Source organism: Emys orbicularis, chromosome 9 (assembly GCF_028017835.1).
Source record: "Emys orbicularis isolate rEmyOrb1 chromosome 9, rEmyOrb1.hap1, whole genome shotgun sequence".
Lineage (NCBI taxonomy): Eukaryota > Metazoa > Chordata > Testudines > Emydidae > Emys > Emys orbicularis.
Window position 1 is genome coordinate 105820016 of NC_088691.1, and position 12476 is coordinate 105832491.

Below are 12476 nucleotides of genomic sequence, written 5' to 3' on the forward strand. Positions count from 1 at the left end.
GGCTGAGCCGCTTGGCCCACTGATGGTCTGGGGTGCTGCCGCCGGTCTGGGGTCCCAGCCCCCGTCCCCGCTCAGCCCACTGCCAGTCTGGGGTTCTGGCTGCCGGCCCGGGGTTCTGGCTGCTGGCCCCTTGCCAGCTGGGATCCCAGCCGCCGGCCCCGCTCAGCCCCCTGCCACTTATGAAAGGTTGCCGACCCCTGCATTATAGGCTTAGGCCATATTTGTAGACAACTTTGTCAGTTTCGTGAAGGTTTTTGGCAAACCTGGAGTTGTGGGGTGCCCCGGGCTGATGATAAACAGTCAGGAGAATTGGGTGCAGGTGTGAAATTCTGTCTGAAAATGGAGGCCTGGATGGAGCAATATTGAGCTTTAGGCTGGAGTCAGGAGCCCAGCCTCATGACCTCTGCCCTTTCCAAGTGTAGGGTGGGGTAGCAGGGGAATGATGGGCAGTTACCACCTTCCATTATGGTTCTAATGTTGGGCCTCTGCGTCTTGTCAACAGCCATTATCTTAACTCATAATAATTAATAATCATCTTCAGCACTTGAAACTCAGGGCTGCCTTATCAGTCCTGTTGCTCCATCTAGCAGTGATCCGGGTTCCCCCCATTTCGTCAAGCTGCCAAGAGACCTCCCAGGGAGAAGCGAATCCCTGACGGCAGAATCACTAACTCTGCCTCCTCTTCAACCTCTTCCGATTAACATCTGAACATGGAAAAACTGGAATGATCCTTTCCAGGAGACACAGGGTTTAAATACTAGGGTGAGAAATCCTGAGGCAGAATCACGCCCTTTTGTTCTTACACCCATCTGAGCAGCCAGGAGGTCTATGGTTAAAATTACTAAAGGAAAGGATAGATGCCCTGGCATGTTCCTGTATTGACAGCCAATTTCGCAATCATTGTCATTTAGCAGCGGTTCCTCCCTGCTTTGAACATGCCGAGCTCCGGTGCCAGGTCATACGAGGCACAAGTTTCCTCAAGCCTAAAATGATAACCCAATGGAGGCAGGCAGAAGTGACTCCACCCAGTGTAATGTGTTTTGGGAGACAGGGGTTTCTCCTTGCAGAATGTCAAGGTGGATCTGCCATTTGGGGGGCGTCCTGTGGCACTGTGAGTCAGTCAGTCTGTTTTCGGTAGCTTCGGGACACGGGCGCTGTACAGTATACAGCAAATTGATGCACCAAATGGCAAAACGCAGGCACTGCTCATCATCCATGACCTACAGAGATGGACATTAGAGGGGAGGTAGCCAGAGAACCGTAGGCCATGGCTACACTCAAAACTTCAAAGCGCTCTCCCAGCACTGCAGGTACTCCACCTCCACGAGGGGATTAGCTTACAGCGCTGGAAGCGCGGCTGGGGCACTGTTTACACGGGCGCTTTACAGTGCTGTAACTTGCTGCTCTCAGGGGGGTGTTTTTTCACACCCCTGAGCGAGAAAGTTGCAGCGCTGTAAAGCGCCAGTGTAGCCATAGCCATAGGGCTGGGGAAAACACTGCAGTTCATCTGCTCAGGAAGCCATTGAACCAAATACCATGACACAAATAATCCTCTGGCCACACCTAAGTACAAAGCACATTTCCAGGCCATTGTTGTCCCAGAACATCTGCCCACAAATAAAACTCCTGACACTGTAGATCTTAAAGCACTTTACAAATGTGGGTAAGCATATTAGAGCCAGGAAAAAAATTCAGCTCCATGCCTTAGTCTGTCCTGCCAGGGTGCATATTTTACCTTGTGGAAATGAGCACTGGCATGGGATCAGATCCAGTTGTTTGCGCTTTGAGGTGTCTGATATTCCTGAACTTGGATGTTAAGGAGTTATATAGGACAGTGAGAAGGGGGAAGATAAACATAGGACACCAACGTCTTCTCTTTCATTTCTGTTTAGAGTGGGGCCCCAACTATGCAGCTGGGATCCAGATTCAGATCCAAAGTGATGCTTTCCTAAAGTTTGAAAAGGTCTGGAGAAGAGGTTCTGGTTCAAGTCCAAAGATAAACCTGAGCTTGTTAAGTTTGGATCCAGATCCTAGTCTGAACTTTCCCAGGGTTCAAGGGTAGGGGTGGTTGGGTTGAGCCCATCTTTATTTTGATTTAGAATAAAATATTCCATTTCTTTTGGGGAAGAGGTTGCCGATGATGTTGGCTGATGATTCATCAAAGCTCTAGTTTGATGGACCAGAGCCATTATACAAGTTTAATAAAAGATAGTTTATAAGTAAATAGCTCTAACCTGAAACAGGCGAGTGACGCCACACTCACAAGCCACCTCCAGCAGTATTTGTTTCTTAGTTTTGTAAGTTAATTGACTAAGGGCAATTCTTGACACTTTTTTTTCTTGCATTGCTATGATTCCAAAACAGCCACGCACATGTTTTTTTTCTGATTTGTGGAGAAGAAAATGTCACCTCTGGGCTGAGCTCCTGCCGTGTTTTAGCCCAGAAGTGATATAGCCCAGGAGCAGTGCAGAAAAGGATCTGGGGTTACAGTGGGTCACACACTAAATATGAGTCAACAGTGTAACGCTGTTGCAAAAAAGGGAACATCACTCTGGGCTGTATTAGCAGGAGTGTTGTAAGCAAGACACGAGAAGTCATTCTTCCGCTCTACTTAACACTGGTAAAGCCTCAACTGGAGTATTGTGTCTAGTTCTGGGTGCCACACTTAGGAAAAGATGTGAACAAATTGGAGAAAGTCCAGAGAAGAGTAACAAAAATGATTAAAGGTCTAGAAAACATGACCCACGAGGGAAGATTAAAAAGATTGGGTTTGTTTAGTCTGGAGATGAGAAAAACTGAGGGGGGCCATGCGACGAAGTGGGGATTTTACCTTGTTATGTTGTATGTGAGCCTTTGTGAGTCGTACTGTTTGGCATGAATGCTGTGTGTGCCTCAGTTTCCCTGGGTATTGCACCAATGTCTAGCTGGTGGGAATAAGGGGGTGTGACTTTTGAGAAGGCTGCTCTAGCTGCCTGCAGGGATGCTATGGCCGCCCCTTCGTAACCTGAGACCCAGGAGGGGGATGCGACCAGGTGGCTCTTGGCCCCGGAAGCGAGACAAAGGCTGGAGGAGGAGCAACGGGCAGGGCAGGGGCCAGGCAGCTGGAAGCGAGTCAGTCTCAGCTGGCTTGGGGCTCGGGGGGAGGGCCAGAGCGCTGGCTCTGGGCTCCCCTCCCTCCAAGATGGACTTGGCTGAAAGTCACTGATTTCTGTGCTAACAAGTTATGTCCTACACTGTGTTCCTGTTGATTAATAAACCCTCTGTTTTACCGGCTGGCTGAGAGTCACGTCTGACTGCGGAGTTGGGGTGCAGGGCCCTCTGGCTGCCCCAGGACCCCGCCCAGGGGACTCGGTGCAGGAAGTGCACGGTGTGGAAGGGGATGCTGAATGCTCCGAGGTCAGACCCAGGAAGGCCAAAGCTGTGTAAGCTTCTTGCCCTGGAGACAGTCTGCTCAGAGAGAGGAGGCTCCCCCAGAGTCCTGACTGGCTTCGTAGGAAGTGGTTCCAGAGCATCGCCCCGGTGACTCCGTGACAGGCCATAAGTCTTCAAGTACATAAAAGGTTGTTATAAAGAGGAGGCGGGTGATAAATTGTTCTCCTAAACCACTGAGGACAGGACAAGAAGCAATGGACTTAAATTGCAGCAAGGGTGATTTAGGTTGGACATTAGAACAAACTTCCTGTCAGGGTTGCTAAGCACTGGAATAAATTACCTAGGGGGGCTGTGGAATCTGTCCGTGTGGGGTTTTAAGAACGAGTTATACAAAAACCTGTCAGTGATGGTCTAGGTGATGCTCCTGTCTCAGTGCAGGAGACTGGACCAGATGACCTGTCAAGGCCCCTTCCAGTCCTACACTTCTGTGATTCACAATGGAGTTATAAGCCACTCAAAGGAAAGGTTTAAAATGGGATGCTCTTAGGGCTAATTACAGTGTGAAGGGCTGTGGGGTGCCTTGATGCCTATCCAGCTAGCTTGCCATACAATAGATTTAGGTGGAACTTTTTAATTAGAAAGTTTTTGCTCTGCCCAGGATGGCCCTGTAAGGCCCTTCATTGTAAACCATGTCAAGACTCTGACTGCACTACTAAGCATGGCAATTGCCTAGGCTAACTTGGACTCTGAAACTATGTTTGTGATCAAATTAGGGGACAACAGTGTAGTAGTGTCTCCCATATGGATGGCTCAGTTCTTCACTGCTGGATCTAGCCCCCTGCATAGAAGGTCTAAAATAGCCTTACCTATCTGCAGGTTTCTCAGCCGGTCACTGTCAGCTCAGCTAGCCACATAATCTCACACCAATGTGTATAGCTGGGCCTGCCCTGCGGTGCTTTCCAGCTACGTATAGACACACCCACCTTTGTGCACCTGACCCCTTCTCGTGTGCCACCAGAGAGTGTTCTATTGACAGTGCTTTTCTCCCGCTCACCTGCTGCTGTGTCCAGCAGCCGTTGACCAAAGGCTGTGGCAATCTGAAGTGCCCATCAGGCAGGTATCCATGATGGGAAACAGCTACGATGCAGACGAGTGTGTGTGTGTGTGTGTGTGTGTGTGTGTGTGTGTGTGCGCGCGCAGTGCCGCAGCAACTGAGGCAGCACGGGATGTCTGCAGACTTTCCCAGAATCTACTGAGAACAATAAGTGGTAGATGTGGATGAACAAACATGGCTAACGTGTGCCCAGGGTGGCTGCTATCTTTGTAGACTTAGCTTAACTGTTCTAGGTTGTTTGAGGCTCAGATTGATAGATTCCAAGACCAGAAGAGACCATTGTGATCATCTGGTCTGACCCATTGCATAGCACAGGCCATAGAATTTCCCCCAAATACTTCCTAGAATATGTCTTTTAGAAAAACAGCCAAATTGTCAGTGATAAGAGTCCACCGCAACGCTTGGTAAATTGTACCAATGGTTAATTACTCTGTTAAAAATGTATGCATTATTTCTAGGCTGAATTTGTCTTATCTTCACCTTCTAGGCATTGGCTCATATCATACCTCTCTGCTAGATTGAAGAGCCGATTATGAAATATTTGTTCCCCCATGAAGGTACTTACAGATTGTGATCAAGTCACTCCTTAACCTTCTCTTTGTTAAGCTGAATAGATTGAGCTCTTTGAGTCTATCACTATGGCTACGTCTACAGAGCGGGAGCGCTTTGAAGTGTGAATGTGATCACACGCGAGCGCTGGGAGAGAGCTCTCCCAGTGCTCCTGGTAATCCACCTCCACGAGGGGAGTCTCGGAGTGCTCGGAGCCTGTCCACACTAGCGCTTTAAAGCGCTCAAACTTGCTGCGCTCAGGGGGGTGATTTTTCACCCCCCTGAGCCAGCAAGTTAGAGCGCTATATAATGTAAGTGTAGACAAGCCCTATAACGCATGTTTTTTAATCTTTAATCATGCCTGTGGCTGCTTTCTGACCCCTCTTCCTTGATCTGTGGGTACCAAAACAGGAGACAGGATTCCAGACTAGTCGCACCAGCGCCAACTATAGAGGTAAAAAAAACCTCTTTACTCCTACTCACGATACTTATTGATGCATCCCAGCATCGCATTAGCTGTTTTGGCCACAGTGTCACACAGGAAGCTCATGTTCAGCTGATTATCCACCACCACCCCCATCTTTTTCAGAGTCTCTGCTTCCCAGGAGAGAGTGCCCAATCCTGGAACTCATCAGTGGGGTTGGGGTTGGGCCTGCTTTGAACAGGGGGTTGGACTAGATGACCTCCTGAGGTCTCTTCTAACCCTAATCATCTACGATTCTATGAAGTGTGGTTGTCATGGGGTCTATATACCCCATGCTGGTTCAGCAGCCAAAGGGTTAACAAAGCATCTGCCTACCTGCTCAGCCAGAGCTGATTGGCAGCCCCACAGAAGTTATGAGGATAAAAGGGCTGCAACCAGGAGAGTGGGGCTAGGGCAGCTGCCCGAGAGAGGATCCCTCCAGCAGACTGGGGAGGTGCTGCCAGGCAAACCAGCCCACCAAGGAGGGAGAAGCAGGACGGGAAGACTGTAAAGGTAGGAAGTAGTACGGGACTGAGGAGGACTGGTTCGGGCTGTTCCAAACAAGGGCCCTGTGCTGGAACCGGTAGAGCAGGTGGGCCTGGGTCGGGGCGCTGGATCCAGAGGGGCCAGGCCTGCCCACTTTTTAACATGGGCGTCGTAGCCTCAGGCAGGTGCCAAGTGCTGTCAGCAGGTGCTGCACTTTGCGGTAGGGTGATCAGCTCCCCTGCCACGAAGCGCAGCCCCTGCTAGCGGTGCCAGCCTCTTCCCGGGGGGTGGGAGGAGCTGAGGTGGGCCTTAGCCCCCCTTTGCCACTGGGCCCTGCTCCTCCTCCTCCCCCTCAGATCCTGCCCCCTGGCCTGGCCAGAAGCTGGAGCTGGCCTGTGGTAAGAGCTGCCCAGGGAGCCTAGGTCGCTGTGGGGAGCCCCAGACCCTTCACCTGCCCTGGGTGGTGTGCTCTGGAGGGCCAGGACATGTGCTGGGGGCTGCTCTAAGGTGCCCCCACCCCGGGCAGGTGGAGGGTCCGGGACTCCTCACAGCCGCCCAGGCTCCCTGGGCAGCTCTTACCATGGCCCGGCTCCGGCTTCTGGCCTGGCCAGGGAGCGGGACCTCGGGGAAGAGGAGGAGCACGGGGCAGGGCCCCAGTTCCAGCGCTGGTGGGCCCCCCACTTCTACCCAGGTTCCGGTGCGCCTGGCCTGGGTTCCCCTACCTGCTCCAGTCAGAGACTCTTCAAGAAGAAGCCCCTGACCCCAGGGGAATTAGGTCTGGGACAGATTATGGAGTCAGTCCTCGACAAACGAGAGTTGGGTGTGGTGGCACAGGAGCGGATGGAGCCAGGTTGCTGTAGCTCCCCATCCTGCCTCAAAGAGATGCTAACAGATAAGGAGCCCCATATTACAGTGGCTGCATTCTTTGTTCCTAGATGTATATTTACATTTAGCTGTATTAAAATGCCCATTGTTTGCTTGTGCCCAGTTTACCAAGCGATCCAGATCTCTCTGAATCCATGACCTATCCTCTTCATTAGTTATCACTCCCCCTGTTTTTGTGTCATCTGCAAACTTTATCAGTGATTTTTTTTTAATGTTTTTTTCCGAGTCATTGAGAAAAATGCTAAATAGTGGAGAACCAATCCCTGCAGGACCCAACAGGAAACACACATGCTCGATACTGATTCCCCATTCACAATTATATTTTGAGACTTCTCAGTTACTACATATTAAATGGATTAAAAACTGGCCATGTTAATTTTATATGGGTCTAGTTTTTAATCAGAATGTCGTGTGGTACCATGTCAAACGCCTTACAGATGTCTAAGTATATTATGTCAATACTATTACCTTTATCAACCAAAATTGTAATCTCATAAAAAAAAAAATCATTAGTTTGACAGGTTCTATTTTCCATAAATCCATGCTGATTTGCATTAATTATATTACCCGCCTTTAATTCTTTATTAATCGAATCCCGTATCAGCTAATCCATTATCTTGTCCAGGATCGATGTCAGGCTGACAGGCCAATAATTACTTGGGTCATTCTGTTTACCTTTTTTTAAAAACTGGGACAGCATTAGCTTTCTTCCAGTCTTCTGGAACTTCCCCAGTGCTCCAAGGCTGATTGAAAACCAACATTAATGGTCCAGTGAGCTCCTCAGCCAGCTCTTTCAAACTCTTGGATGAAAGTTATCTGGACCTGCTGATTTTAAAAGGTCTAACTTTTGTAGCTGCTGTTTAACATCTGAGATTCTAGTGGAATTGTCAAAATCTAAGTCACAATCTGGCTACAAGCACGATAGAAGCTGTAGTGTAGACAGGGTCTAAGGCCAGTTGTATTAATTTAGATGGAATATGTGGACCCAAAGAGTCAAAGGAGATAACATAACCCTTTCACTGTCCAACATTAAACCATTTTAAACAAGGTTCAGGATTTGGTATACAGAGACCTCAGCCTGCCTGGCAGCATGGCCAACACCATTAAAAAATCTTTTAAACTTTTTAATTAAAGATACAGAAAAGAAGGGGGAAAATTAAACCATTTGAAATGTAAAGTATTGAATAAGGCTTTCATTTTACCAACAACCCTTGTTCCCTTTCCCTTTAGCTGGAAAAAAAAACACCTTGTTTGATAGTTATTGGGAGTGGACCACATCCACCCTGACTGAAATGGCTTTGTCATCACTGGTTCTCCACTTGTAAGGTAACTCCCTTCTCTTCATGTGCCAGTATATTTACGCCTGTATCTGTAATTTTCACTCCATGCATCTGAAGAAGTGGGTTTTTTACCCACAAAAGCTTATTCCCAAATAAATTTGTTAGTCTTTAAGGTGCCACTGGACTCCTCGTTGTTTTAGCTGCCTAAAAACCTTTGACCCCAGGCCAGTGCTTTAAGGAGAGAATTTCAGACAGGAAGTCCATGGGGAAGTAGAACTCAGGTTTTTCAGGGCTAGCTCCCTATCCAGCAGACCAGCCTCTCTCTGCTGCATTCTGGGAAAAAAGAGGCCTCTGACAGATGGGAGCAAAACCAAGACAGCCAGTTCTCTGAGACTCCAGCAAATGGTCCCAGGATGGAGGTCATGGTTGACAGCACAGAGGTCAGAAAGGCTGGAGACTGAGAGATCACGTAACTCCCAAGGGGTGGCAGGTTCTACCCCGTGCTGGGTCATAGAGCAATGGCTGCTGTGCAATTTTAACTGAGAACCATTTTGTTCGGTCATTTTTTGTTCTGAGTTTGAGAAAAGGAAGGAATGAGAAAGTGTCATAAGTATCAGATTTATTTATGCCTCAAATTCTTAGGGTTTCAGTTGTATTCAGGCCAATTCCAGAACAAAGAACAGAAACTGCATCAACGGAGTTCATAAAGTCTACGATTATTGTCATGATTTGCATTATTCACTGGGCACCATCTGTGTGCTCAGCACTGTTCAGAATATGCCAGAAAATCCAGTCCCTGAACCAATGCATCTAAGCTGTGTAACTCTGGATAAGATGGCTCAGATATTTAAGTATGAAGTGTATAGTTACTGTCCACACTGTGATGTTTATATGTATGAGTGGAGGCACTGAAGAAGTTTTAGTCAATTAGGGACTAGAAGATTTGACCCTCCAACTTTCTAAAGGAAGAGCTGCCCAGAGTTCCTGTGCCTGTTTATTTTCCTTTCCTGCCTGCAGTGGCCCTGATATACTCAGAACTCTCTGTTTTTTTCTCAACTTTAAAATATAGAATTTTCTTGGTGTTCAGTTTTAAATATCCTCCTGTGAGAACTGCAACTCAATCACTGTAGTGTTATGTTTAAGAGCCTTCTGGAAAGGAACTAGCCTTTAAACAGAAGTAAAAGCAGTGTTGTCAACTCTCATGATTTTGTCACGAGTCTCATGATAATTGTTTTCCTTAAAGCCCCAGCTTCTGGAGTCAAGTGGATATGTGATGATTTCAGCCTTCGTTCTTAAAGAAAAATGAAGTGTCTAGTCCTCGTGGCTGTGGAGAAAGTTTAAAAATGTGACCCCAGTGCACCCTAAAGGCTCAAAAAACAGAAGGCAAATAAAAAGAACCCCAAATCTGTTGTTTTTACATAATCACATGATTTTAAAGCCAATCGCATGATTTTTGGGGAGCCTGATTCATGATTTTGGGACATTTGGGATTGGCAATAGTGTGAAAGTGACTTGAAAGTGTCAGTTTCACTCCTGTTTAAGGTTAGTTTCTAGTCTATTATTTGTAGTGAGGTAACACCTCTAGAGCTCCAGGCAGGTGCAGTATAAACTCATGGGGCCTTGCCCTAATAGGATGTTTCCAAAGCTAAATGATCTAGTCCAAACTTGGTGAACTGCAAAAAAGTGATAGAAAGTCATCTAGATTTTTCTACAGTTGTTTTGATTGTTGTATTCAAGAGTTAGTAACAAAGAATATACATTAAAATTTTAAACCTAACCAGTGTTACTTAAGTGACACAAGATGTGAGAACATGTTAGTATTAGAGCTGAGTGGCTCTAATATTGATTAAATCCTCTTTTTTATATAGGAATTAGATACAGTGCTCCTGTCCGCTAATTTCTAAGTTATCTGCAAAAAAACCCTATAGTTTTCAGGTGCTGAAGTAGCCATTGGAATCACGGTTAAAGTTGCCCTGCGCCCTCCCACCCCCCAACCAAAATCTGAAATGGCCCCTGGATGTGAGATTACCAAACACAGAGCAAGGAGCTAGTATTCCAGGAGGCAATATCGTGTAGGGATCAGGGCAGGGGCTAGGACACCGGACTCCTGGGTCCTCTCCTTCATGGTGTGATGTTTGATAAGTCACTTAACTTCTCTGTGCCTCTATTTCCTCATCTGTTACATGAGGCTAACCCTACCCACCTTTGTGAAGTACCCTGAGACTGTCATGAGAAGGCACTATGAAAGTCAAAGTATTACATGTATGCAGTGTTGTTAGAGCCATGTCAGTCCCAGGGTATTAGAGGGACAAGGCGAGGGAGGTAATATGACCAACTTCAGTTGGTGAGAGAGACAAGCTTTTGAGCTTACACAGAGCTTCTCTTCAGGTCCAGGAAACATACTCAGAATGTCACAGCTAAATACAAGGTAGAACAGATTGTTCAGCATAAGGAGTTAACACATTTCAAGGGATCACTCAGGGTGAAGTGGCCTGTTAACACCCTTCCAGTCTTAGGGAGGAAGGGGGAGAGGCAGCTGGGGGTGTTAGTGGGTTATAGATTGTTGTAATAAGCCATAAATCCAGTGTCTATATTCATATCCAGCAAAGTTATGAATGTAAGCTCCAGGCACATCTTTTGAAAGTGTTATACAGATTTCCTGAAATATGTGTTAACCACTTATGCTAAATAATGATTTCTTTGCTACTGCAAAGAAAGTGAGTACCATACTTAACACCAATGGGTGAGCATTCTCTAGAGGTTAGAGCAGCTGACTATGGCCCAGGACCCCTGGATTCTCTCTGTGGCCCTGCTACTGACTTATTGTTGGACCAAACATGAGTCATTTGCTCCCTCTGTGCCTCAGTTTACCTATCAGTAAACTAAGTCTTGCAATAGTGTTATGAGGCTTTACTAATTTACTAAAATCACTTAGGCTTGGTCTACACTAAGCCCCCAAATCGAACTAAGGTACGCAACTTCAGCTACGTGAATAACGAAGCTGAAGTTCGAAGTACCTTAGTTCGATCTTACCTCGGTCCACACGTGGCAGGCAGGCTCCCCCGTCGACTCCGCGGTACTCCTCTCGCCGAGCAGGAGTACTGCAGTCGACGGCGAGTACTTCCGGGTTCGACTTATCGCGTCCAGACAAGACGCGATAAGTCGAACCCAGAAGTTCGATTGCCAGCCGCCGAACTAGCGGCTGGGTATAGACGTACCCTTAGAAAAGTTAGATGCCTGCAAGTCACCAGGGCCTGATGAAATGCATCCTAGAATACTCAAGGAGCTAATAGAGGAGGTATCTGAGCCTCTAGCTATTATCTTTGGAAAATCATGGGAGACGGGAGAGATTCCAGAAGACTGGAAAAGGGCAAATATAGTGCCCATCTATAAAAAGGGAAATAAAAACAACCCAGGAAACTACAGACCAGTTAGTTTAACTTCTGTGCCAGGGAAGATAATGGAGCAAGTAATTAAGGAAATCATCTGCAAACACTTGGAAGATGGTAAGGTGATAGGGAACAGCCAGCATGGATTTGTAAAGAACAAATCATGTCAAACCAATCTGATAGCTTTCTTTGATAGGATAACGAGCCTTGTGGATAAGGGTGAAGCTGTGGATGTGGTATACCTGGACTTTAGTAAGGCATTTGATACGGTCTCGCATGATATTCTTATCGATAAACTAGGCAAATACAATTTAGATGGGGCTACTATAAGGTGGGTGCATAACTGGCTGGATAACCGTACTCAGAGAGTTGTTATTAATGGTTCCCAATCCTGCTGGAAAGGCATAACGAGTGGGGTACCGCAGGGGTCTGTTTTGGGACCAGCTCTGTTCAATATCTTCATCAACGACTTAGATATTGGCATAGAAAGTACGCTTATTAAGTTTGCGGATGATACCAAACTGGGAGGGATTGCAACTGCTTTGGAGGATAGGGTCATAGTTCAAAATGATCTGGACAAATTGGAGAAATGGTCTGAGTTAAACAGGATGAAGTTTAACAAAGACAAATGCAAAGTGCTCCACTTAGGAAGAAAAAATCAGTTTCACACATACAGAATGGGAAGAGACTGTCTAGGAAGGAGTACGGCAGAAAGGGATCTAGGGGTTATAGTGGACCACAAGCTAAATATGAGTCAACAGTGTGATGCTGTTGCAAAAAAATGATTCTGGGATGTATTAACAGGTGTGTTGTGAGCAAGACACGAGAAGTCATTCTTCCGCTCTACTCTGCTCTGGTTAGGCCTCAGCTGGAGTATTGTGTCCAGTTCTGGGCACCGCATTTCAAAAAAGATGTGGAGAAATTGGAAAGGGTCCAGA

The 12476-nt window shown here is 46.9% G+C and overlaps 1 protein-coding gene across 1 annotated transcript in view; it reads right to left on the reverse strand.

Annotated features, from left to right (window-relative positions):
* The window catches only part of LOC135883351 (probable cation-transporting ATPase 13A4), a 69265-nt gene that overhangs the window by 50934 nt on the left and 5855 nt on the right, over positions 1-12476 (reverse strand). The window lies entirely within an intron of this gene.